Raw genomic sequence first — 27339 nt, 5'->3', positions numbered from 1 at the left:
ACGTAATCTGGTCCCAGCTTTGCCCCCATGCACACGCACGCACACACACATGTGCACATACACATCAGTCTGGCTCAGGCTCTGGCACCTACAACTTGAGCTAGTGAACGCTGCCTGCAGAGCGAGTGTCTGAAAGCTCACTGACAGCGATAGGATACACAGGCTTTCACAGCCTATTAAAATGGCAGCGCAGCAGATGAATAGCGAGGCGTTTGGAGTGAATGTGCCAGAAGTGCACATCTTTAAAGAAGTGTGCAGCTCATATGCTTCTAAGCAGGCTGTCCAACTGAAACCAAAAACTGCCTCATGTTTCAGCTAAATGTTTATCATATACACATGATAAAAGCAGCGCAAAAACCTACCAGGTTTTCTCAGGGTTTTGCAAGCATTTCCTTCTGAACTTAAAAGGCATCAGAGTTCTTTCCAGAAAGCAGCGCTCTCCCTTGTGGGGAAGGGGCTGACAAAGAAATGAAAGCAAACATACTTTTTACGACTTTCCCCAGTAACTATTAACAGCCGTTTTAAGAGAGAAAAATCTCAAGTGGAGCACATATCTCTTGATGATGCTGTCCCCTAGATAATCAACTCTAATGCGATTTACTAAGCAGCTCTCTTTCCACAGGGCACTAAGCAATAGACAGTAGTTAAATCATCCAACCAGACAGCAGATTGAGACAAAAATAAAATAGCTCTGTGTGCCAGACTGATTAAACTATGTTCAAATTTTCATACTGAAGAAATCCTGCAGTCACTCTTTGTTACCCAGCTCATTGTGCACCAGGCAAGAGTTGTCCTCAGTGATATGTATTACTTACTGGACAGGCTTAATTCAGATCTACAACAACTCTCAGCACTAGCCAAACTATGTAGCCGTGCTCAGTGCCTATAGCTCGCATGTGAGCAAGTTGCTTTCCACTAGCACCAACTAAACGGCAAAGGCTAATACCATCCTGACAGAAAGCGATTCTCCTTAGTCTTGTTTCTCCTACTGCACAGCACGACCAGATCAACCAAAGCCCAGCTACAAGCATAACAGTCCTGCTCGACAAGGAACCCCATTTACTCTAGCACAGTTGGACAGCATGCAAAGCCAAGTCAAGCTTTCTGTCTCCACGAAAAGTGGAATTGTTCTTCTTGTAGATGCTATCAACAGCTGCCTGCTACTGATATTCGGTATTGTTGATGCTTACTAGAAGCTCTTTTTAGTTGAACTGTCATTGATTTATAAGGCAGTCTGATTTTTTAGTGTTTTTTTTAAGGGTAAACAATATACACAAGGGGAGAAAAGAGCATCTTGAGCTGCTGACTGTGATATGAAAAAGCAGCTGCAGCCCCCCCCAGTTCTCTCTGTTGACACTACCATTCTTCGGCTTGTTTTTTCTCTCTAACCAATAAAAAAAACCAAGTTTTTATTTGCTGATCAGAGTTTTCCTATGCTGCCCGGATAACTGAAATGCCAGCAAGAATATATTCTTGTTCATGAGGCCAACATGTACACAAAAGAACAGATATATAACAAAAAATACCAGAAAGTCCAATTTAGCTTCTTGATAAAACAGCATCTTTCATGCATCATTTCAGTAAAACCACACAGTATTAACTTTAAAATTTACCTCACAGATACGCTATTTAGGACTGCAGTACTTAAATGTAATTCAGAATTTAACTTTATATAAATTGCATAATGTGTCTTATTATGCACATTCCTTTTTGGTAGCTGACAAAATATTGAGTTAAGTATTTACTATTTGATATATTTTAAAGAATGGAATCATCATCTAGTTTTGGCAGGTGCTTTGGGCTTGACAATATATTCAACATGCAGTGTTCAATCAGATGTATTTAAAGCTTCTTAAATTGCTAGGAGATATTCAGTCAATCAAGCCACTTGCTTTAGAAAACCTCTCTAACCCTCCAGTTATTAAAGAAGTACTTCTCAGATAGTAATAATATATTATTACGATGCCCTGGAGTAGGGGAGAAGCTGATGATTTTGTTTTCAAATTTAAATCTTTTACATAGTTTGTATTGCACTGATTTTGTAACCTTACTTCTAAGCAAGTTTCACCTCCATTACAATGAATATAAATGAAGAATGGAAAAATAAATCAGAGAGTTTTTTAATAATATTTCAGATGCTGCTAGAGAAGTACTAGGCTATTTTTCAGGATCTTACAGAGAAGTTTGATTCAAGACTCAAGATTTACAACTGTGGAATCACTTCTACAACTCATGTCAGATTGTCATCTATACTAGCAAGTGCCAGAAGAAAATGAAATTAACTCTGATGCTGGCTGATCCTGGATGGAAGTGGAAAGAATAAAGCACTAAAGATACTGGTTCTAAGATGAAGAAAAGCTCTTTAGACAGACAAAATGAAGTTGGAGCCTCAAAGGGGGAAAAAAAAGAGAGGCAGGAAGAAGCTGTATCTTACCAAAGCTTGGAACAGTGGAAAGTTAATGAGTGCATATTACTCAGGGAAACATATATTTTCTTCCACTTGCAATTATAGCTTGCATATAACCAAACCATTCTGATGAACCAGATCAGTTTCAGCATAGACTGTTGCTCTTTCTGCTGATGCCTTCAAATCAAATATTCCCCTTCATGCATCTCAAAGCCATCCACTCAGAGAAGAGAGTGCACCAGAAACTCCATATACCATCAAGTATAAAGAAGCTTAAGAACAAACTGCACCCATTTTCCATTTCATTGCTCCTCACCTTTCACCAGCTACTTATTTCCATTGGAGAGGATAACAGCATTCCAGGCAACAACGTAATTTAACAAACATTAAAGCAACTGTGCTCTGAATCTTTTCACAATTTGTAGAGCCGCTTTTCTGATCTATGTGTGTTGCTCATTCACTGTTGAACCCATGAAAGGCAGTGGTTTACCACTGATATTCTGCTTGGGTTATGGCTGTTTAGGCTGTTTCACATCCTCACAGCAGGTAATGCTGTCATCTTCTATCCTGGGTTATTTTCTGAGATGTGTCTGTTGGATAACTGGCCTAGGGCTACACGACCTTGGAACCAGACTTCATAAATTGCACAAGATTGTACAGATTAGCTGGGAGACATCCAGGGAAAAGTCAGAGCGAATATGCGTCTGACAACGCAGCATCTCACTGCTTCCTGCAAGCCAATGCTGACCAGGATATGAGCATCCCTTATAAATGATTACATGTGACAAAGCATATCCCATATTGGTTGCACAGCTTTCAGACATCTGAAACAAAAAGATAAAATGTTTTTTATTTAAAAAGAAAAAGTGTGTCTTTGCTCTTCTCAGAGAATGAGCTGTGTCTACATAAAAGCCTCACTACATCTGACATTAATTGGTAACCTTATCCGTACACAGACTGAATGAGTAGGAGGTGAGCATCCAGCTTGTCTGTGCCTTTGAACATTTCTCCAGGTAAAAAAGAGGTATAGGAAATGCTAAAGGTAACCACTCTGTGAGAAGGAGCTCTTCTCACATTAGAAACAAATATGCATACAGCCCACCAAGCAAAGTCAAATAAAGTTAGTTTTATCCTCTTGTATTCTGATAAATATCAACATTCAATAAAAATCTTTGTGTATTATATACTTACTATTCTACTGCATTCAGATTGAAAGGACACAGATTTTGATTCAGAAATATCACTGACAAGCAGCCACACAATAAATGAAGTTGCACAGAAATACACTGAGAAAGTAAATACAAGAACGGTCTGACTTATCACGGTGCTCAGACAACGTCCTTCAAGCCACTATAGTGTTTCAAGTTCATTGTATCTCCAATGAGTAACATTCTCTGAGCATTAAATGTTACAGTACATTATTTTGATTCAAAACAGCAAAAAATATTTTCACTCCCCTTCCAATTTGTACCCTGCTCAGATTTCACTGCCAGACACGAAGTGTTGATGCAGGCGTTAATAGCTGAGATAGTTTTGAAATAATAGCTCTTAGCAATAATTCAAATTATGCAAAAGACTCTGAATAATACCTTTAACAAGCAGAAGGATGGTCTCCATGGAAACCAGAGACTGTTATCTAAAATAAACACACTTGCCATGCAGTAATCCAAACAAAAAAAAATTTTTTTTCTTTGTCAATTTGCTCATGGAACCTTAGCTGATATGATCCAATCCATTAGCTGGGCATAAGATTCATGTTAGATTTTTCTTAACATTAATCAGCACATAACTGAATCAAAATGGAGTCCATATTCTAGTAAAATCCTCCTTCCCACACCTTGCCGATTCCCCCCTCCATCTGCAGGAGGGTTCTCAGCATCCAAGTGCCCTTCCCACCAGAGAGAACTACCGGAGCGCCTCCCGCGTACCCACATGCAGCGCAGTATCACGGGAGAAAAACTGGCAGCCCTCTTTATAAAAAAAGAAACTAGGATGCAATGAAAAAGGTTAGAAACTGGGCTTTGTCCTTTAAAGCCTTTCATTAAAAAAAAAAATTTTAACTGGAAAAAAAAATCACAGGTTCTGTCGACATGTTCAACAGGAAAAAGTTATCTTGTTGAAACACCAGGCTGCTTACCTTCCCAATCCTCAAACACTTTTTTTTCCTTTTCTGAGCTGTTTTGAGTAAAGTATTTTCTGCAATAGTCATTCTGTCAGAAAACAAGCCTCACTGAAAAGGCAGTACACTGGAAACATTTTTGGCAACCCATGGTAGGAGGCTTTTATGTGGACATGGTGGGTAGCCCTTCTTATCTTAAAAAATGTATGTTGTCTGCTTGTTTGCCTCCAGAGGGAACAGGGATGTAAGAGGATTCATGGTGGTTCACACTGCATGAAAAAATGCATTTTTTATAATTTTTCTTCATATATTCTAGTTTTAAAAAAATAAAGTCAGACTGACAGGATTGCCTTTATAAATGAAAAAGTTACCAAAACAAACATGTTTGTTCCAAACAAAAGGTTTGTTCCTGAAAACAAACTCCCACCTTTTCTAATATTCTAGCTAAGAACTTCAAACTTCAGTGCTAAAATCACTACCGCACTCCAGTTAAAAACAATTGCCAATAAATTTGATTTAATCTGTTATTTTAACATGCTGCTTTCACTTTTAGTTTACGCACATATGCAACAAAATCTTTTATATCCAAGATAAAGTGTCTGCTGCAGGAGTAACTAACTTGGAACAAGGTTTGCTATGTACTGCAATATTTTTTTCCTTCCATAAATCAGGTGATCGCCTTAATTTTAGGATAATGTTTCTCACTCTTTTTCTTAGAATTCTCATTCACACGTAACTCTTGGGGTAGGGCTGAAACTGGTATTCACATTCATGACTACTAACTGGCACTTTAAACAGAAAATCAGTGTATAATGGGCTCTGTCCCCACCCAGAACCTAAGACATTCACATTGTATTCCCTCATTTTTAGAAAGTAGAATAATTTACAAAATTACTTAAAGCAAGCAGGGTTCATGAAGTCAAGAAGCGTTACACTTCCTCAGTGTACTAGGCTCTCACCAGAGCACGTTCTCTCCCCACACGGGCAGTGAATCTTTAGGTTTCATATGATAAAAAAATTGTTTCGAACTGAAGGAGTCAATATCATAACACAACAGCGATGAAATGAGCTTTCAGTTAAAAGCCATACTTTACAAGTAGCTTATTTAAATATATGACATCAGGCTGAAAAAAGTCATATTCACATCATAAGTATTTATTTAGAAGTATAATTATTTCCAATTGATCAGTGTAGAGCTCTAGTCACCAAAACGAGCCCAGCTGCATTACATCAAGGATGAATTTGCCCAATACAGAGTAACCTGCAGAATGTTTCAGCATAGATGCAAACTATATTGGAAGCCCTTTAATTTAGAGTGTGGTATGTGATTACATAGTTTCCCTTCCCAAGAAAGTGTATAGGTACAAAAGACTTTAGGGAAGGAGAGTGGCTAGTTCATAGCAGTTTGGCCCCAGAAAGCATTCCATGCAAGATAGTTTTACCATGTTGCTCACTGAACTTTTTAAGGGCTACATTTAACTTCATAAGATGGAGGAGAAACAATTTGTCCTCATTAGGAGGATGAGGAATTTGCCGATATACAGAGAAAACCGTAGAATTGCCATTCAGTAGCTACAGCACCTTTAAAGTAGAAGCAATAAGCAAGTCCTGGTATTCAAAAGCTTCCCAAATCCCAGTATTCAAAAGCTTCTCTGAAGCTCTGGGAGGCCGGGGCTGTATAGCCGAGTGCTACAGGATGCATGCGACCAGCAACGTGAGCTCAGAGCTTCCCGGGGGCTGCCCGATTCCCGCGAAGATGAGCTTTAAACATGCACATCAGAGCCTCCAACTCACAGTATTCTGGTTATATACAAGCACCTGACACCTATTACTAGTTCTAGTACATACAGAGGATTTAAGTGGATGTTATTCGAACACTGAAAAGTGGCTTTATTTTCTTCATGTGGTTAACTGAAAGTCTTCATTGGAACTTTAAAAACAGCTGGAGTAAGTGCTGAGTAAGGGACTGTGGTATTCATTAAAATCACTATTTTCCAGAAAAGTACATTTTTTTAAAAGCCTGTCTGTAACACTGCTGTCTCTATGAACGCCTCCCTGCTTTCATGACCGTAAATATCTTAAATATTTGTAGTTCTCCTGACTGCAAAAACATGCTATCAGCATGACTGGGAGTAATACTGTCTCCAGCAATTATACCAAATGTTATATTGTTCTTAACAGATTTTATTTACTCAGCTTTTTCCATTTCTGTTTGTTCTTCTCTTATTCTTTTTCCTATAACTGTATTTATATAATATGAAATAAAAAGAAAACACAAGCACAGAAAAAAGCAATAGAAGGCAAGATACAAAAACAGAGGCATCACCAGAAAAACAAATAAATTTAAAAAAGCAGAAGCAGAAACATCCCAAATCTAAGTGCCAAATCCTTTATTTGCTAGTATTCTCTCTGAAACTGGTTCTTTAGCAGGCAATTCTCCTGCTCTTGCACAGTCACACATTCATCTCCATTGGCAGTAGTAGTGGTGGGAACGTGGTACTGATATGGCACTGACTCTTATTGCAGTGTTGCCTGGGACTATTCCATGCAATTTGATGACAGTCATTAAAGGTCAACACCTGCCTATACAATCCACTGCAGGAGCTACTGTGGTGACAGTACATCAAAGATGATCACCCCCACTCTGCCTGAAGAGAGACCAATAGTTTTGCTGCGCTTCTTAAAAAGGGTAATCCAGTTTAGAGATTAACTGAAACTGCTGCTCTTCGATTCTGTTTTTTCTAGGAAGGCAACAGACTTGGTAAAGCTCTAAAATGCCTTATTTTTTATATAAAACAGCACTCAACATGCAGGGCTTGATTCAATTGTCTGGTGCTACACAGGGAAAAACTAGCTGGTAATGGGAACGCAATACTTGTCATAGCATTTTGAGCGTTTGCAAGTTCTAGTTGATGATAAAAGTTTCCCGGGGAAAAAAGCTGGTATTATCACCTCAGACTTCTGCTGGAAGCAATACCTTCCTACAACATCCCTCTAAGTTCTAAGACCTCAATGTGGTTGCAAGACAATTATGTAAGGGTAGGAGACAGGACTGCCAAATTTTCTTCAGGTTTCTTCTCACTTCTCTACTAAGAATGAAAGCCTTTCATCCATGTGATCTCTCTGGGGAAGAGTAAGAGAAAGAAGAATACTACTCCTGTGGAGAAAGTTTCCAGCTTCGGTGGATGTTGGGATGTTATCTGGGGCACAGGAAGCCATCAGGTTCCACTACCTGCTCCATCAGGCACATTTCTCTCAGGTTTCCTCTATTAAGAGGTGCTTGATCCTCAAGATAGTACAAGCTTTACGGGCTCCAATTGCAAACAGCTTCCTGTTTATTAACTTTGTAACCTAGCAAAAGACTTCAAAAATTAGTCATATTACGTTTTACACACAAACAATATTCAGCAGAAAATAATTATTCCTCCCAAATAATAGTGTTCCATGTTTATGTTTTTCCTTTTTCACAAGCCTAATGTTCTGCTAAGGAAGGCAGCCTCTATTTGGCCTATCCTTAAAGCTGACTCTGAATACAGCTCACTCCTGCTGTCAGTCCAGCAAGCATTTCTCTTCCAATCTTATTTGTCACTTTGCATTCTGTGCCAGGCTCCTCACTACCCGTGCCATCTCTGCCACCAGCGCGAACCGCTGCCAGAATCCAAGTGAGATGAAATCAGCAGAGCCGTGGCCTCTTAGCTCTCCATCCCAGACAGAAGGGGAGGCGCACAGAGCACCGCCTCCAGTGGAAGCAGGATTTTTCACTTGTTAAATTCCTGGGTTTCCAAGCTGTATCAGTATCTCTAGCACAGCGCGTGGGAAATAATTAACTGGCAACTGCAACTCTGCCAAACCCCAGCAGCTGATACTTTTATGACTTTCAGACTTTGATTCTGAGCCTGTAAAGCAGAATTTCCCTACCTGGCATAATTTACAGGCAACTGAGATCCTAACCCACTTTTGTTTCTCATACAAGCTGCAAACCAGTGAGGAGAGAACAACTCAGCTAGGGCAAAGATCAGTGTTGGGGTGTTAACCAAATCATCATTTATCTGGAAACCTGACCCAAACTCAAAAGACTCGTGACTTCTTGTTTTAGGCTAGCTCTGAAATTTGGATTCCCCAATGCTTCTGCTGCCTTCAGCATTTATGAGCAAAGCTCTCTGACGTGATAAGCAAAGCTTGTCAAGCAAAAGCTCTTGATTTTTAACTGTTATAGCAAGCATTTAATAACACACAAAGACTAAAATGGAGGCAATCTTTGATTATTTCTCACGGAAAGAGTAATTTTCCTTGCCAAACCAAACCACAAAGAACATGAAACCTCTGCAACTGGATCAAAACCAAAACCCAAGTAGGTCAAGTTTAAGAATCACAGTTAAACCCAATTTTTGGATTAATGGTTCTGGGAGAAAAATGTGCACACATGATTGGGTTTTATAACCCACTTAACCAGGATAACCATGTAGCATCAGCAGAAAGTTTTGCTTTGAGATTCGGGTTTTATTTGAACCAAAGACTCTCACTAAACCTGATCAGTGAGATGTGTTGGGGGAAAAATGCATATAAAAGTGCATAAAATTCCTGCAAAATGGAACTGCAGAAACAATATGGAACAGTATAAACATTTTTTTCTGGACAACTAAAGTCCAGCAATCTGAAAGATCTTAAAATAAATTTAAATTTCAACATACATTGAACATTCTTTTTTGAAGAACCTAATTTAAAAATATATATATTTGGCTTTTCTGAGCCTCCTGATAGCTGCAGCTGTGTCACTATAAAGAAGAACTTGTGTATTTGGTATTACTGTATTTGGTATTTACTTGTAATTATTTGAAAAAAAACTTAAAGTCCTTACTAAAAAAAAAAAAATCTTAAATTGGCTTCCTAATTTGTATCTATTTATATTATATATGTATAGATATAATCATAGAATCACTGAATGGTTGAGGTAACATGAGGTAATATATTACATATATGTAATATCTATTTTCTGTAAACAAACAGCAAACAAAGACAGACAGATATTTTATGCCTACAAGCTATACCCTGCTTTCCTCTTTTCAAACAATATGATTTCATTTTCAGCCATTTCACTTTATATTTTTTCCCCCACTCTGGGAGCAAATTACTTCTCTGGTGTTGTATGTTAAAGGTTAAACAGAATTGCATTCAGTACAACTACCTACTTTATTGCACCTCAAGAGTTTACCATTTAAATATTTAGGTTTCAGCATAGCACTACATAAAGTAAAAGAAGTCTGCAAAAATTAACATAAGGCTGAAGGAAGTGCAAGGAGGTGAAGATGGAGTAAAGCTGGGAAACATGCCAAGAAGTTTAAAATTGTGGTTCTTACATCAACCATAACTTGTGTGATATGATGATATTTGTAATGTCAAAATTGTTATGGGAAATAATCATTAATATAATTCCACTCAAGAAATTTATTTCATGATGTCCTCAGACTATTTTATTAATATATTGTCTGGTAGGCAGATTCTGAAGTAACTGCTTTGTGCTAAAGGTCTTGGACACTCAGTGGAGATACTCTGCTGTCACATCTTTAAAAACTTTGCTCACTTGTATTTCACATCTGAGGAGAGGAAATAAAGGGCTACACTGATATTTCTCCAATTTTTCATATCCATTGCCACTCTTTCCCACCTCATATTTCCTACTTTCTGTCTGGTTAAAGGGACAGAATTTCTGGGTGGCCAACAATCCGTTTCTCCCCTTAGATAATCCTTTGACAACTACCGAGATCATTTAAGCCAATGAAGGAAATAACCGAGCTTGCCTGTTTTACTGAAGTACTCTAGATCTGTCTGAATTCCTTGCCTCTATTTTAAAACTCATATCCTCAAAGAACCCAAAACTCTTCAAGCTCCTTACAAAGGTGAAAGTTTAAAGAAAATTACTTCTCCAACTTCAGGACATTGGATTGTTCCCACATCATGATAATATCACAAAGGTATGGCATTGCCTTTAAAACTAAGCATGGAAATTAAAAATCTGAAAAAGAATGTCCAGATTTACTGCTCTAACCATAGCAGGAATATAAATCTTTTCAAAGTTATTAACTTTTTGAATTATAGTACCTATGGGACCAGTTTATTTAACTTATTCTACAAATATAACCTCCCAAAATTTTAAAATTTTAAAAACAAACAAACACATTTTTAAACCCAAGGACTTCACAGGAGAAATAGAAGAGAGGGCAAAAGGATGAAAGGAAATAGATATATAAGAGGTAAAAAGACTGATTCTGAAGATACATTAAATCATTGGCAGAACAAGTATGGGATTCCCACATCTCCTTTGTCAACCTAGTATGATATCCAGTGAATCATCTGGCCTCTCTACTACCAGGCTTTGTGCCAGTCACCCTTGGAGAGCAAATTCAAAGTGGTTACTGAAACAGTTCAGGGCCTAGGAAGCTAATGAAGCAGGTAATTTTTCTGAATAGGCAGTTTGTCTGTTCTTCCTCATCCCTGGTATGAGAGAGATAACTTTTGTCCCTTTATTATATCAAGAATGCACAAAAGGGCCATTTTCAACCTGAGTATCATGGAAAAACTGAGGGATGCAATAACAACACTTCTTACACATGCAAGGTGATTTCAAGCAACACATCTATTCACCCAGGCTTGCCTGACTACTGTGCTGAATCTGACTGCAAATAGCAACACAAGGAGCAAGCACATTTAAGATTTGCTTTAAAATAATCATGTTATCCTCCAGTAGCTTTTTTGTTTGTAGATAGCCTGTACCTACTTCTGTTGACAGCCTTGCTAAGTATGTCCAGTCGCATCTCTTCAGATGCTCCTTTTTTGGCCGAAACCACCCCACGTACCCCTGTCATTCAAATACAGCCATGTGGGTGCAGTTAAGGAGATGTTATCATTAAGATGTGACTTTTCACATCCCGGGTACTACTCAATTTCACTTTAATGACAAGACCGGCCCCAGTCCCTCCTAAGTTCCTCTAGGAGGAACTGCAAGTCCCTGGTCCTCTCGGAGGGACAGGTCAAGGTCAGATCCCAGAGCAGACCCACAGATTTACCAAATGAAGCACATTAGTGTACAGACTTAACCCCTGTGAGGCTGTGGAGAACCGCATGTCTTTTAGTGCGGCTCCAGCATTTGGCCTGTGCCGGAAGCCACTACGGCAGGTAGGAACCACAGCTCCCACCTTTTGTTCCGGGCCTTAGAGCACCTCCTGTGCTCTCCAGAGTCCGGCTCCCCCTGCCTTCCTCCTCATCGCTGTGCAGGTCAGAATGCAAAGCAGCAAAGCAGCAGACGCTCAGACATGGCCCAGCAACATCGTACTTACACAAAACTATCTCTCATCTATCTAACACTTTTCCAATTGTTCGCTCAAGGTATTAAGACAATACTCATAAAATAAGTTAGTTTCAATGCCATTGTAGTATGGTGTATACCACAGATTTACCCTGTCTGGACAATTTGACTAAATTACTGGTAAGTTCATTTTCCCTAGCTTATTTGAGGAAAAAAGCACAAATATACACAATTTTAAACAAATGATGCTTAACAGAGGAGCACGGTTTAAAAAGCCTGTGGCAATTACTAGTGGTTAGCAAGCAAACTTTAGAGTATCATTAATAAATAAGACTATCTTGTATTCTTTCTCTTGCTTTAAAAAAAAAAAAATCCTACCCAATAGGACCAACTTCTGTTCTTCTTTGAAGCTGAAATAACGTTTGTAGCTGAAAGACACCATAGTAACAGCTATTTCATGGAGCAGAAATTATTTTCTCTTCTAACACACAGTCTTGTGACTCATATTTTTGTTTTTTGCTTTATACAGCCAAGAAAGATCTGATGTCATTTCTGCATCAGTTTGACTGGGCTTCCCTCTCTCTAAAATGCCAAGTAGGCAGAAGAAAATTTTATTCTTCATATATTTTTGCCATGCAACCATTCACCAGATAAACAGCTGGACACATTCACTCTTGATTCTTTATACACAGATGTCTTCAGACAGAAATTACATATGCTTAATACTTCCTGCACAGTAAGATTAATTTACTTTATATTTAGAAACAAGCTTTTTCTTTCTCTTCTGCAGCTGACTCTAATGAATAGTTCTCTCTGCTCCTCCCAGCCCTGTCAATGGAATCTGACACTACCCCCAGGAAGAAGAAAATAGAGCGAGGGGCTCTGAACCCTACTTCTGAAACACCATGACTTACAAAGTGAGGGGGAAAACAAACAAACAAACAACAAAAAAAACACCCAGTATGACCCTCAACCAAATAACAAACAAAATCACATGGAAAAATATTCTAATTATCACAGCAAGGCATTTCACTTAAGATATATGAATCTACAGCAACAAATCAGATTTATTCAAGTTCAAAGGGAAGAGATGTGTGCATGGAATACCCTGAAAAAGGCAAGGTGCTCTGCTGTCAAGATCAAGGTGACATTTTTGGCCTGATTGAAATCAAGACAATAGTTTTTGTATCTTTTTTTCTTTTTCCCCAAACAACTTACACAGCCCTGAAGTAAAATCTGAGATTTTGTTGATCAAAAGTTCTCATCTGGGACTCTGCCAGAATTTCCTCCCTCTCCTTTTCCTAGTGTCCCATTCAGAGCAGTATCACGCTAAGGCTTCTGTAGTGTCTGCTCTCCTGTCTGCTTCCTTTCACTTTTGCAGCCTCTCCCAGCAACAGCGTTCCCTTGTATTTGTTCAAGATCCTCCCAGCAAAAGACACTGCTATTCTCAGGTTCTCACTGCAACGCAGCACTGTTAAACCCAGAAACTCATTGGGTTTAATGGGATGGGCCCCCAACATTCTTCTTTTGAATGTCCTCATGAAAAACACCATGGAATCCTAATACTATTGCTCAAAGCTTCCCTTCTATTATAAGGGCCAGAAATTCAGCTTGATCCATGTTCTATATCTCCTCAGCAAGGCCAACAGGATTGTTTAATCTAATCAAGATTGATGACTCAGTATCAAAAAAAGACATGTGAGTGCCCAAGACTGACTAAGTAAAGGGAATCAGATCCACTTAGACTAACTAAAGAAACAGTGAAATTTTTCCTGGCCTTAAGAATAAAAGATTTTAAAACTCTAGATTTGGACGTTCTCTGGCAATAAATTAGTACTGAGGGCAAGAAGAGCTGTGTAAACTGCATAATATCTACCCCAAAACAACACTCAATTAAAAAAAATCCTTAAATTGAGTATTTATTCTAAATCCAATTTTAGTTCCTCAAAATATTACATTTCTTCACTGCTATACTACTCCCCAAAGAATGGAAAGATTTTTTTTTTTTTTTTTAACTTTCTTTCAATCTATCATTAACTGCCCTGCTGGAAAAGAAAGATAATACTGTCATTTTTACTGTAAGTCTCCTTTTCCTCCCAAGTGTTATAAATACAATTAGCCATCCATATTTGCACTTCATAAGTTGCTGGGCACAGCAGATGATACTCTATGCTGAAACCTGCCATAACATTGCCAAAACCTTGCCAAAGGTCTCTTTGCGCTGCTAACACAGGCTTATGCCTTAGCATGGGCTGACCCAAACTCCCTCATGATATATTCAGCTGAGGAGAATCTTTCTGCTGATATATGGGATTTTTAGATGTATTATTAGCTTACTGAAATCAAACTGCTCTTGATATGAAAAATTCTGACACAAAGCTGGAACAAGGTGACCTGAAACTAGTTTCTATTTTCATTTTCTGAAACTAGAAAATGACGTCATTATCTTGCTGAATGCACGTAACCTGATAAAGTCTATCATGTATTAGCCATATGCATGTAGAATTAGATGGAGCTAACACATAGGTAGCACAGAACTAACCCTATAAAGGACGGCATCCACTGTAAGAAACCAGAACCACATCTGAATATCCTATCTCTTCCTCCGAAGAGAACTACACATGGGCAATGACACAGCACACATCAGTGACACAGGCAGTAATAGCCACAGATAACCAACACGTTAGTCACAGTCATTGACCTCTGCTTATTAAATATTTAACCTATCACTATAAAACAAGGTATGTATTATTTATATTTCAGTAATTGCCTTTCCTATTTCTACATTTCTCACCAATATTTCAAAATGTTACAGTTCTGCTTCTTCCCTTTTGCTTTCCTACAAAAAATTACAATGCCCCAGTAGTTGGGAATGCTCACACAATACATTTGTATATTTGCTCCCCTTTTGTACCAAATCATGAATTCTCAGCCAGCACAAGAAAACGTTTCAGATACCTCTGTACGGTATGGGAAAAAACAAACAGAAGATAAAAACAATCCAGCAATTACTCTTAACTTCTGCAGATTAAGTAGCAGCAAAAATGTATGCCAAAAAACCTACACCTATTTCAGTATGAGGGAAATACTTTTTCTGTTTGCTGTTGCGAAACACACCCAAACATGAACGATTCCCCAGGCAATTACAAAGAGCTGAGCTGCTCCTGTGCAGACTAAGAATGGTTTTTAATTTATCAGGAATTTCGAGACCTCTCAATCAGTATAAAATAACAATCATCTTCATCCAAGCTAATCAAATCAGTAATAGTGACAAGAACAAATCATTTCCCAAAGAATAAATACTGAAAGTCTAACAAACTCAACAAGCCACAGATGACAGTTGAGTCTGGACCCCCTTTCTTGTAACTATCCCAAGTAATTTATTCAGTTGCGTGAGTCAGAGAGCCACAGGAAGTAATCCTGGCTGATACTGAGCATATGGGGAGCACCAGCTATTTCAGCAGGACTCTTAAGCTTTGATGAGTTGCTCTATGAAAATTAGCAAGATGAATCATAGATTTTTGCATTTACTCTTCTGCCCACAATCTGCTGCCTTGCTTCAATAATCAAACACAGGCATTTTTTTCCTCATACCTCCTGACTGGTGGTTCCTGATTGGTAACCGTCTCCTTCGCCTGAGATGCCAGGCAGAAAGTACAAAGATACGGCTGGCATCCCCAGAACTTCATAATCATCTCTTGCGTACTGATCACTGGCAGACTCACATCCTCCCTATGCTAGGAAAGGAATTGGGAAAAGAAAACTTACGCTCATTGGAGGGAGAATGGAAGGGTTGTAAGAAAATAAGAGCAGAAGAGAACTCGGAGGCCAGAGTGGGGAATGAGAGGCATGAAAAAAATGTGAGAAAAAGCAGGGCAGAAGAGGATAAGCAGGGAGAGAACAGAGAAAGCAATGCACTGAAAATAATAACAATAACAGGAAAATTCACCAAAGTGAATTAGAAAGACTTCAACTTCTCATTTGCTCAAATCAGTAAGAAGCTTCTTCTAATGAACACCACAAAACTCAGTGACTCTGGGAGGTTTAGTTAGAACTGGCCCAAGCAACATAAAAAGCAGGACACCTTTTCATGTCACTGAAGATAAACAACAACACTGCATTTCTTTAGACAAGTTACTACTGAGTAGCAGGACAATACCAATATAGGAAAACATGTTCAATAACATAGTACATAAAAAGTCCCAAGAGGATTACAAAAGTCCAGCTTCTGTCTGTAGCTCGGAAACTGAAAATATCTTAAATACAAAGAGACAAAATATCTTTCCAATAACCACCCCTTACAGGTTCAGTATTATTGATGATAGCTGGACAACCAGAGAGTTGTAATGCTCAGAACAAAACTCTTTCATTACCACTCAGCCTCCTGTGTACTACCTTTACTACTACATTTATGAAGGATACAACACCCACTATATCTTAGGCTTTTCCTTTGCAATGGCCTTAGTGGATATAAATCCAAAGTGTTTTCTGGTGTGTGTTGCACACAGAGGAAGAAATAGGTAACAAAGGTCTTGTCCTTGAGACACAATGCGAATAATGTGACTGTGGAAAAGTACCTAATTCTCAAACATTGGGATAACAGTAGAACATCTAAGTCCAACTCAGTGTAAAAATTGCTACCTCATCTGCCAAACTGGAGCTTCCAGTTCAGGGCTGGGAGATTCATATGTGAACACGCAGATGTTCACATTCTGAGCCCACAGATTTGTTTTCAGGAACAAAAGATGTTTAAGAACATCTTAGGAACCTGAGTAATGATTAGCATTTCCAAAGCACTTCTGCAAAAGAGTATGGTGCTCTATGTTACAGAATTATTTTTGAAAACAGTATTTTTTGCAAAAGAAGCTGGCAAGCTGATTACTGAGAAAGAATAGCAACGATTGTTGTAATTAACAACAGCGAACACTTCGCTGCTGCAATTCATTGCTCTTCTGGCTCCACCTTTGCAATAGCATTGCCTACGAGGGAACGTAAGGGTCAAAATGAAAGTAACGTTTTGCATCCTCACTAGAAGAACTTCAAAAGCTCCACAAATTTAAAAAGAAAGGTATGCATTCTCCTTGGGTTTTAAGCTCATAGTTTAACTAGTCTTCTGTGTTGGAGCTGTATTTTTGGTACTACATGAATTCCATGAAGGAAAAGTTGTCCAGTTAATGGATGAAGCCCCTTCCGCTTTGTGACTCCCATTGTCTGGATGCAAAACTCATATGCCTGTTTTCAAGTAACAGTTATATGATTAGTCCTATTACCTTAAAAAAGGAACAGATACACATATTGTGCTCTTCAGGGGGAATATGAAGAGCAAGATTAAGTTTGCATATTTTGCTAGTGCCTGGAAAATTGCTGTCTTCCAAGACAGCACAGAAAAAGCTTTTGTTAATTTGTCACACAGGAGTTCGGCATACTTCAAGTAGTGGGCTACTATTAAAACATCCTAGAAGAAAAAGTGGTCTGTGCTCCAAGGGTATAATATTATTCTGTTATCAGTTGTTTTTTTTTTTAACTTTACAAAACCGAATTTTACAGGAGTCCTTCCTCTAAGAAACTTGGAATTAAAACAGTAGCTGATCCAGATTGAAAGACAAAACCAAAAAATTCAGAGCATTTTACTGAGAGTTTACAATTACCTCTGTAAAATTTTAACTTCAAAAACAAGCAGTATGATGATGCAAAAAAATATCCTTACATAAGAACTCAAAAATATGTTGTTAGGCCTGACTCATTCTAAAATTACTTTTGTAAGCAGCTCAGCAGACCTGCACACTGAGGAGAACCATGGTCTCCCACCTGTCTCCTAAAGGAAGCAGAATTTACATGACATACAGGCACTTCCCAGACTTTAACAAAATTATTTTTAGTGAAGATTATTCATTTTTGGTTCATGCCTCAAAGCATCCCTACAGCAAAGAAATCAAAAACTCCTGGTATTTCAAGGATGGAAGGGTTTATTTAGCATTTCAAGCTTTATTGATAAAATATGCTAAGGGAGAGACATAACTGATAACTTCAATGGTTAAAGAAATATCTCCTAAAGCATCTAGTGTATGCATGAATGCAAAAAATGTGAATGCAATATTAGAGTTGTATATACATTAATAGCTATTGTTACTGAATAGCCCTTTCATAGTCTACTTGAAAGCCATATCTGGCAGTATGGAGCAGCAAATACAGCCAGTATGTCAACAGCCTTTTCTGATTTTATATGGTTAAGTTTAACAATGCATCAATTATTTTGATCTAATTTGCAAAGAGTCTGGTATTTGATACCTTAAAAAAAAAAAAAAAAAAAAAAACACACAACTCACCCAGGCCAAATGCTTTGCCAAAGATTTCTGCCATATTCCTCATTACAATATTAATGCCAGTCATATCCCTAAATCTTCTACAATGCTTTGAAAACATATACCACAAATGCCCCTGGTATTTAACAGAGAACTCCCTTACAAGCATCAGTGGTAGGCACTACTCTTTCATAGCTGTATGTTTTTAATGCAATTTGATAATGCTATTCCAACAAAGAAAATGGACATTAAAAACAAATTTTATAATGCCATACACTAACGGGACTATTTCCATTCCTTTGAAATGAGTAGATATAATTGGGAAGCATTTTTATATACCCTTTTATGTCATTCTGGTGATCCCAGGCTGCCTAATTTATGAAATAGTTGCAAAATATTTCATATCCAGCTTTCCTTTGCTGGGTGATGGAGTCTCTGTAGGACACACAAGGAGAGTCACATTATAAAGGAACTTACTTAGAAAAGTTAAAAATAAAACAAAATGCAAAACTGAGACATGAAGCCACTTTTCTTCCTTCAAACAGGCCACTGTCAAAAGCTTCAGCTGTCCCAGTGTTTACTTAGACAAACCCAAGCACAAAACTACCCTTTTCCTTCCTGCTGAGATGGTGTCACAAGCAGTGATGGGGAAAACAGGACTGAAGCATCATCTCTAATTCACCCTGTTACGAATAATTGAATGAAGAGAAGAAGGAGATTTACACTTCTTCCTCTACTCTTCCAACCCTTTGGTTAGGTCAATAAATAAGAGTAATGCTACCCATGAAAGAGGGAGACAGCTTCTTCCTCTCAAATACCAAGAAAAAAAGGAAGAGGAAGAGATTACCCCTACATGCATATCACACACGCTAAGTTCAAATTCTGATGGGTCTATAAAAATGCAGCTTCAGCCTCCCAGAGGCACAAACACAGAGCATCTGATTAAGCTACAGGAGGTTCTCTGCAACAGAGGACTTAACCCAAGCTGCCAGCAGACGACTCCTGTGTCAGTGATTCATCCCTCACATCCCCGAGCTCGGCTGTGGCGTGATCAGCGCTGACATACCCCAGCCGTCCTCCCTGCGGTCTGCCAGAGGAACCAGAAGGCACTGCCTGGTTAGATTGCTATTTCCTTCAACCATATTATTAGGCAAATACTGATAATACAATTACGGTCTCACACTGCTCTAAAAATACATAAAAACTGTAATTCAATGCAACTGGCACTAAAATTACTCCCTTTCCTCTATTCCAACATTTATTTTGTTAACTTATTAATGATGAAAAGATAACTTTTACCCATTTCATGTTGCTGGGAAACAGAACAAACATTAAAGAAATGCAAACCTCCTCCTCTTAGCCACATAAATAGTCTTAGGGTTATTTTTTGTTTATAGTAATTCTGTATCACATTTGAAAACAGAGAGATTTACAAAGACTGTTTTCATGCCATTTTTGTTGGCTATAATAGATACTAGTAGATAAAAAATTTTCTCTGGATGTAGCCTCTTTCTGCAGTGGTGTGTTTGCAAACATTATTAATTCAATTTACTATTTGTTTTCATTTTTTCCCCTATTTGAGCCATTCACAGATTTTCTTCTACACATTTTCAACAACCAGTACTCCAGCTATACTGGACTGCTCATGCTCGTTTCATGGAATTGCTCCATGCATGCAAGCGTTGTCTCTCTTCAGAGGACAAAACAGAGAAAAACCTAATCTTGCTTTATGCTAGCATTTCGGAATAACACACACCCACAAGAACAACAGTTTTTGAAAGGTAACAAGAGAAGCAAGAATGTTAGGGGAGGTAATAGCCTTTATTAAGCTGATTGCACAAGTTGGGGGGGGAGAAAAAGACAAGCTTTCAGGCATACAGACAGCCCTCTCCTAGTCATGAGGATTGGATCTCAGTATTCTTTGACCTGTATGTCTACCTGCAAGGGCTCGCTCTTTTCAGGTTTAACACAAACCCAGCAGGATACTTATTATGTTTATTGAAATGCAAGTAAACAAAATGCAAAATAAAGCTGAGCTTATGACAAATACGAAAACTAAGTAATCTTCAAAGCAAAGTTTTGAGGCTCTAATAATTCTGTCATTCAGACAGATGATGCATCAACACTGCAGTGTATACACAGTTCTCCCATTCATTTTGATGGAATGATAGGGCACTTTCCAGCATATTTACCTGAAAATTTCTACTCCCACACATTTAATTTTCTGTACTTGGATTATCACTGCACTTGCCTCCACACAGTATCACACAGTCCACAGGCAGAGCAGGTGGAGGTAAAACTCCAGGGCGATGGCATTGTTTGTTTGGCACCAGTGGGAGAATCATCTGGAGTATCTGGCTTTCTGCAGATAAAACTGATTTACCCCTTTGTGATCTTTAGCAAAAAATACATTAAACACACAGGGGAACATATAACAATCAAATATATTAGGGAAATCTCTCACATTCTTCACTCTGCATCTGGCAAAATAACATCTTGCCATATTTACATCATTAGTTTGCTGGGAAAAAAAAGAATCTTGCAAAATCAGCCCTTTTTAGTATTGCACCATGCCACAAAGAGTTTGTTTACCGTGGCCCAACAAATGGTCGTGATGAGCCTGAGTGCTTGTTGCTTTAGCATAAATCACATCCATGACTTCACACATTTGGATGTGAATGATGATAAACCGTTCAGCACACCTCCCCTCTAGCCTGAGTCCACATAGATGGGCCAGAGCATTCCTGCTACCCCAGGACCAACACCAAGTTTCCTGACATCTGCTCGTCTGTTCAAGGAAAATCAGAACAAATTTGCATTCCTTGTTTCTACTGTTTTGAGGTCCAAGCTGGATCTATAAAGTAAAACTTGGATTTGCCAATAATTCTGAACTTAGTTGTTACAACAAACACAGGCTACTCTCCTTGTTAGCAGCAGCAAACAAATGAAAGGTTATTCCATTAAAAAGTCACGTCTATGACTTCTAAGCACCTTTTCTACCATATTTTGAAAACATTTTGCTGTGGTCACTCTGATTTCCCTATAAATCTTCCTATGAAAATCTTTATGAAAAGTAACCAAGGCCCTTACCATGAACTAGAACCAAATCAACACCTGCAACAACACACGGCCTGGTATAACATCCCATAAAACAGGGTGGCCAGCAGCTTTGTTTACCCAAACACTTGTTCACAGTAATAGCTGACAGTAAATTAAACTACTTCTTTTCTGGACAAAACAAAACAAAGGACCCTCCCTCTTTCCTGCTAAAACATTACCAACACCTATCTCTCTGCACCTCATTATAACTTTCTGCATCACCAGTTGCCTTGAATAAGACTTAGCTTCTTACATGACAGAGCACAGAAATCTCTCTCTGCACTCATAGTAATAAATGGGGTCTTTGAGAAAGAAACAAAACGGTCAGCCAGGTGCAGCACAGGAACCATCACTATTCGGAAGCACTGATTTTGTTCACCATCGCCAGGGGGATCCCAGGGTACCAAACCCGCCTCGTGTGAGTCCGTGCTCAGCACTGACGAGCGCTGCACGTGCTGACAGCTACGCAGAGATTTCAGTGGTTTTTGGTTACCAACTACCGGAGGATGCAAGACGCTGCTGAGAGCAGAGTATCCTTTTCTCCCCTGTTGTGCCCGAGTGAGCAGGGCAGGAAGAGTGAAGATAGTTCCAGATCTCATAACGCTGCCTGCTGGGTTTTCAGCAAGCGGCCACCCTTACCACCTTTCTTGGCATTTTAAACAGTACATGTAGATAGGCATTGCATAAGAAAGGCAGAAAGCGGGCCATCCTCTATCTGCCCGAAAGGCGTTCAGAGAAGCACTAGACACTGCCACTAACACTCCGAGTAGGATTACAGACATAATATCATGTATTAATCTTGCACACACACTCTTTAAAATTATGTGCAAAAGCAAGTTTTACACAAGCTGTCTACCAGGGCCCTGAGTACACCAGTAGGCCTTACTGGCCGTGACCGGCCTGACCTGGGACCAGCACCCACACCCTGCCCGCGGGTCCAGCAGCTGCAGTAAGTTGGAGCCTAGGCACCCAGTCCTGGCCCGAGCTGTGCTGCAGGTGCATCTGCCTCCCATCTCCAGCCCTGTCTCATGGATGGACCTTGGAGCTATGTCACTTTATTCTCCAGTTAAAGAGACTAAAGGTTGTGTCCAGCCACTTTCTTCCTTCTTAAAAGGAGCTGAAAAGACAACAGGCTGAACAAACTCTCACACAGGAGCAGCTCTTGGCCTGTAAGCAGCTTCCTTACTCATGCTGAGCAGCAAAGCTTCCTCTCCTCCCATCCCACCTGGGGTAGCTATCTCTATGGCTGGTTTCCTAATACAAAGGAAAGTTAAATGTAACAAAGCAAAAGCTCCCATTTATCCATAAGATCAAACCCAGGTTCTCCACTGCTTCATTAAAATACATGGCACTTTCTTGTGTGCATTATTTGGATAAGTATTTCTGCAGTACAGGTCTATAATTTAATGCTCCCTGTTGACTACTAACACACGGCATTTGTGACTCCTATTATATGCTGCTATTGTAGTAGTTATCATGTCAAAAAGACTATTTTCAAAAAGTTTAACACTGACTGTACTCAGGACGTTCAGCAACAAAGCAAAAGAGCCAAAAGATCAAAGGAACAAGGAGACGAGGGGAAACTCTTCAGTCTGACTGCGCCTTCTCCATGGACCAAAGTAATTTTCTGTAACTCACCCCCATATCTACAATCAGATTTCAGACTTTATTCCAGTTCTTTACAGGTTTTGCAACTGTTAGAGGTAAAAAAAAAAAAAAAAAAGCAAAGAATGATTTCTCCTGAGATGGTCACAGTTTGTAATCAATCTTTCGAGAATCCCTGAGCAGCAGCAAATTGTTCAAAAGACTCCCCAAGTCACAGCAGAATTATTCCATGCAGTGGTAGTATCCAATTAATCAGAATAACTGAAAGCACTCACATGCTGTCACGCTGTCATGCTATGAAGGTTCGATAGCAACGACTGAGACAGTAATATAATAATAATAAAAAAGATGTTTATTTCCTCACACAAGTTCTTGGATTAGTAACATCCATTAAAATAATGCGATTACTAATTTAGGAAGGATAACACAAAACCATCAGCTACTAATTTAGAAAGGATAACCTGAAACCGTCGATTACTGCATTATTAATTGGAAGGACTGCTTATCCCTACTTGAAAGCTTTCTTGTTCACTCTCCTAGTGAGAGGACTCTCAACCTCGAGGAGTTACCTTAACCCAGCGCCCCAGAAAAAGGGGGGGGGGGGGATACTCACGGTCCAGCCGGAGAGGATGATCAGGTCACGTTCCGTCCCTGCTCAAACTCTCCTAGCTCCCAAGTCTCTTTTTATACGGCTGGGGCTCTGGGCAAACACTGCTTTTGCTGACTTTTTGCAAGTTTCGCAATCGCAGGACTGTCTGTTTGTCTGCTTGGGGGGACCCTGCTAGCGAGGCAAGACCACAACACCTCCGTATTGCTTCTTCCCTCCCCGGGGGTCCGTGCAGATTCCAGGTGGCAGACTTCACTTCTCCAGTCTTGTTAATCATTCCGCAGCCTTGCGCATGTCAGTCCTTGCGCATATCGGTTGGTAGACTTCTTTAGTCCTGTTAAGTCCTCTGTTCAGCAGCTTTGTGCACGTCAGCTCTTGTGCTATCAGTTCTTCTGCATATCAATTGACAAACTTCAGTCCTGTTAACTCTTCACTCGCCCATCACATGCCAGCAGGGATTTTCTAATCAAGACTCTTCCAATCATTCTGCAAATCAGAATTTATTTTAAAAATAGCTTAGCTGAAGCAGAATAAAAATTGTATGGATTTTTTTTGTTTTAATAAAAACTATATTATTCCTAGAGCTTCCAGAGGTACAGCTTGGCCACTGTCTAGACTGAGAGACCAGAAACAGGAGAACTGAGACAAGATCACTGGGTTGCCTAACTAGCCATGTTACCTTTGGAAAGTCACTTATGGCTCAGTCTTCCAAGAGCAGATGGTGATTCTGTTTGGTGACACCTTAAGCCTGATATTCTGAAGATGGCAAACATCCATCTGTATGGCTTCTCAGGACAGACAGCCAAAAATCACTAGTCATTTTTGACAGTTTCTGAAGTGTGGACATAGATGCTCATGACAACTATTGCTCTTTCTGCTATTACCTTCACGTACTCTACTTCCTTGTTCTGTTTGCTTGCTCATTGAACTTTTGAAATCTAAATTATAAGCTTTTCAGACAACTTCAGTCAAAATGAAGAGTGACTTACATAGGGATGTTGAATGCTTCCAAATACCAGGGAAACACAATTCTGAATATGGATCCAAATTACACAGCCCAAGTTCATCTCCAGTTTAAAAATTAACTAAAATTATTAAGTCAGGGAAGAAAAAAAGGACAGTAAATCAGTTCAAGACATTGCTAAGGAAAACCTGTAAAAAGTAGAAGCCTCACAGACATGAAGTAAATTCTTAAGGCAAAAAAACAAATGACAGTCTTGACTTGTAGAGGACTGAGATATGATCACAACCTCACATGCTTGAGGAGAAACAAGAGATATTAAAATAGCAAAAACATTTAAACTCATTAGTCAAAACTCATCATAGTAGCTCCTAATATTCTCCACACACTTCAACATCTAATTAAAAAATGTCCAACTTTACATTAATCTTTTCTGGAGGCCACTATAAACATTTTGTCAGATTTAATTTGCTGAAGAGCAACCTCCACATCTGCTTCACACTCTGTCCCTGTTACAAGGCTTCGGTCCTCTCCCACTGCCAGAGTCAAGACTGCTTCCAGCTCTAGGACCTCAGTAGTGGCTGAGGCACACAGAGGGATTCTCCACACTAGCTCCTGCCAGGCTTTGCATTTGAGAGGCTGGATTTAAATCTCCATTAATACAGGAATTTCTAAATTACCTATCATTTTTATGAATGTCTCTGAATTTCTCTCTCATTTTCAAGAGCTAGTTTAAAGACGTGATGCTCATCTTTAGAGCATTTAATAGGTCAAGACTTAGCTATGCTAGAGATTTAATTTCAAGGTGTGAATCCTTAGGTATCTCTTTTCCTTCAAGACAATGCCTGAGACAGAGTGCTACAGTGTCAGGACAAAATATTCTTATACCAAAGGTAATTTTGTCATGGAAAAAAACTTCCAGAGGATTTTGGCAAGTGTAGAGCTCAATCACATTAAACAAAAATGCCATAAAACCTTCCTTATAAAGAGTCTTTAAGCTGCAGTAAGAATGATGCTTAGAGCACTAAATATTTACAGCCTTTAAAGCGTATCTGTAAAACACAAAATAAAAGCCTACCTCAAATAAATCTATGAAAGGACTAAAATGAAGAGTAAGCAGAATTTTCTGTCCCAAAAGAAATAAGAGCTAGAGCTTCTAGGAAGACCAGAGATTTCAGAAACTTTGTGGTGTCTGAGCACGTTCCATTTATTGCACAGAGGATGTTGAGACAAGCTTACATCCACAAAAATTTAATCTCAGGGCCCATATCCGACAGCATACATTGACCTCAAAGTTACCTTAGGGATGAAAACAAAGGAGAAGGAGAGAAAGAAGGGAAAGGAAAAAACTCTCCCCAACAATGAGCAGAAGGAGAAGCGATGAGGTCCCAGGACGAGCATCCTTCCTTGGCTGTCCTTGCCACCTGAGCGGGTGATGATGGTGAAGATGATAAGGATGATTTCCTCCATGCTTTTCCCTAGTAAGACATACTTTTCCTCAAGACCCACTCAAATCTCCTATTGTTTTTTCCCCACTTACGACACTATTAGCCCTACCTGGATCATGCCTGATCAGATGCAAGGGCTGCATGGTCTGCAACATAAGTTGCTAAGCTTTGTGTCTGTATATGATTGGGAAATGCTTATCAGATATTTAAATGGCTGCTATCTACTCTGGTGTTCACTAAGACTTGCCTTTCCCCAAAAGTTAAACTAAAGGTTACAAAACAAGGGTTAGGAGAAGGCAAAGGAAAGAAGAGAGGATTCTCATGCTGGCGGCCACCTCTCCTCACGGGAGCCCATCAGAAGAGCAGTATTGGGGTTTGCAAGTGCGAGGCCACGAGAGTAACAGCACAGCAACAACCGCATGAGAACAAGAAGTACTGCCAGGGCAGCTTGGGTGAAAGGCAGGAGACAGAATTGCAAATTGAAGGCCCTTAGGGTTACAAAGGTTAAAGCACGTAAGGTACTGGACAACATGTGTAAAAGAAATAAGCAGTGACAGGCAACAGTGCAATTTCCTTCCATTTTCTATTTTTGTATCTGTGTGCGACATTGAAGATGTTAAAGAAGTTTCATGATAAAAGTATCAAGGCCCGGGAAGAGATTGTACTACCAGATTAAACCAAGTAGCTACAGCCCCTTTCACTTAATAAGGCTAAACACCAGAAAACCTCAGCACACCAATATGCTTGTTCCCAGGATGTACCAGTTGAAGTCAAGTGTCATCCTGTCCAAGGACAGCTGGTACTCCCTTATCAGCTGCAAAAGACCATTTCAATATTAATTTCATTTTAGTATGAATGGAACTGCTAACACCAAATAACAGTGATCATTTAAAGCAGATTTATGTAAACTGATGCAAATCTGTGTGTAAACAGTGCTTACAAATGATAATTTATAAATTAGCTAGTATATTGCCAGAATGAAAAAGGACACTAGACAAGAGCTTTGCTCTTAGACCTGAGAGATACATATTAAGTAACTAATCTCTGCTACTCTTTAGCAAAGCAAAAATGTGCACAATGCTGGATACTGCGCTTCTTTTTTTAAAAAAAAAGAAAAGATTTTAACAGGCTTTTGGGGATAATTTGCTATCTCTCCCAGAAAACCCACCTGTAAAAGATGACTGTCACAGAATAAATTTCATTGCTACACAACAAAAGTAGGGCAAGTCAGTGGCAAAGCTAAACACATCAAGTCCACGTCTAAAATAAAACAAAGATATTTCATAAATTCTATTAATAGAAAAGAAGAAAAATTTTTTTAAAGAACTGCTGCTACCTTAATATTGATCATTCTGTACTTTATGCTAGCGACTGAAAATATATGGAAATGCAAGAGCATTTTGGCCACTTGAGGTCCTAACACACAGTGCACACAGCCATTTACTTGCTTTATGATATGTGTAGAATCATTTCATGTTTGGGCTATTT

The 27339-nt window shown here is 39.1% G+C and overlaps 1 protein-coding gene across 3 annotated transcripts in view; it reads right to left on the bottom strand.

Annotated features, from left to right (window-relative positions):
* GPR176 (G protein-coupled receptor 176) overlaps positions 1–27339 on the bottom strand; it is a 52579-nt gene that overhangs the window by 7571 nt on the left and 17669 nt on the right. Inside the window, exon 1 of one of the 3 annotated variants that reach the window (XM_067296626.1) lies at positions 23449–23876. The exons of the other annotated variants lie outside the window; for them this stretch is intronic. The gene's annotated coding sequence lies outside the window, so the exon portion shown is untranslated. Of the gene's footprint in view, positions 1–23448; positions 23877–27339 lie in introns of those variants that run through there. 3 annotated transcript variants of the gene reach the window in all.

This window comes from Apteryx mantelli, chromosome 4, assembly GCF_036417845.1.
Source record: "Apteryx mantelli isolate bAptMan1 chromosome 4, bAptMan1.hap1, whole genome shotgun sequence".
NCBI classification, from domain to species: Eukaryota; Metazoa; Chordata; class Aves; order Apterygiformes; family Apterygidae; genus Apteryx; species Apteryx mantelli.
The sequence above is the reverse complement of the archived record's forward strand: the minus strand, read 5'-3'. Positions and strand labels throughout refer to the sequence as shown.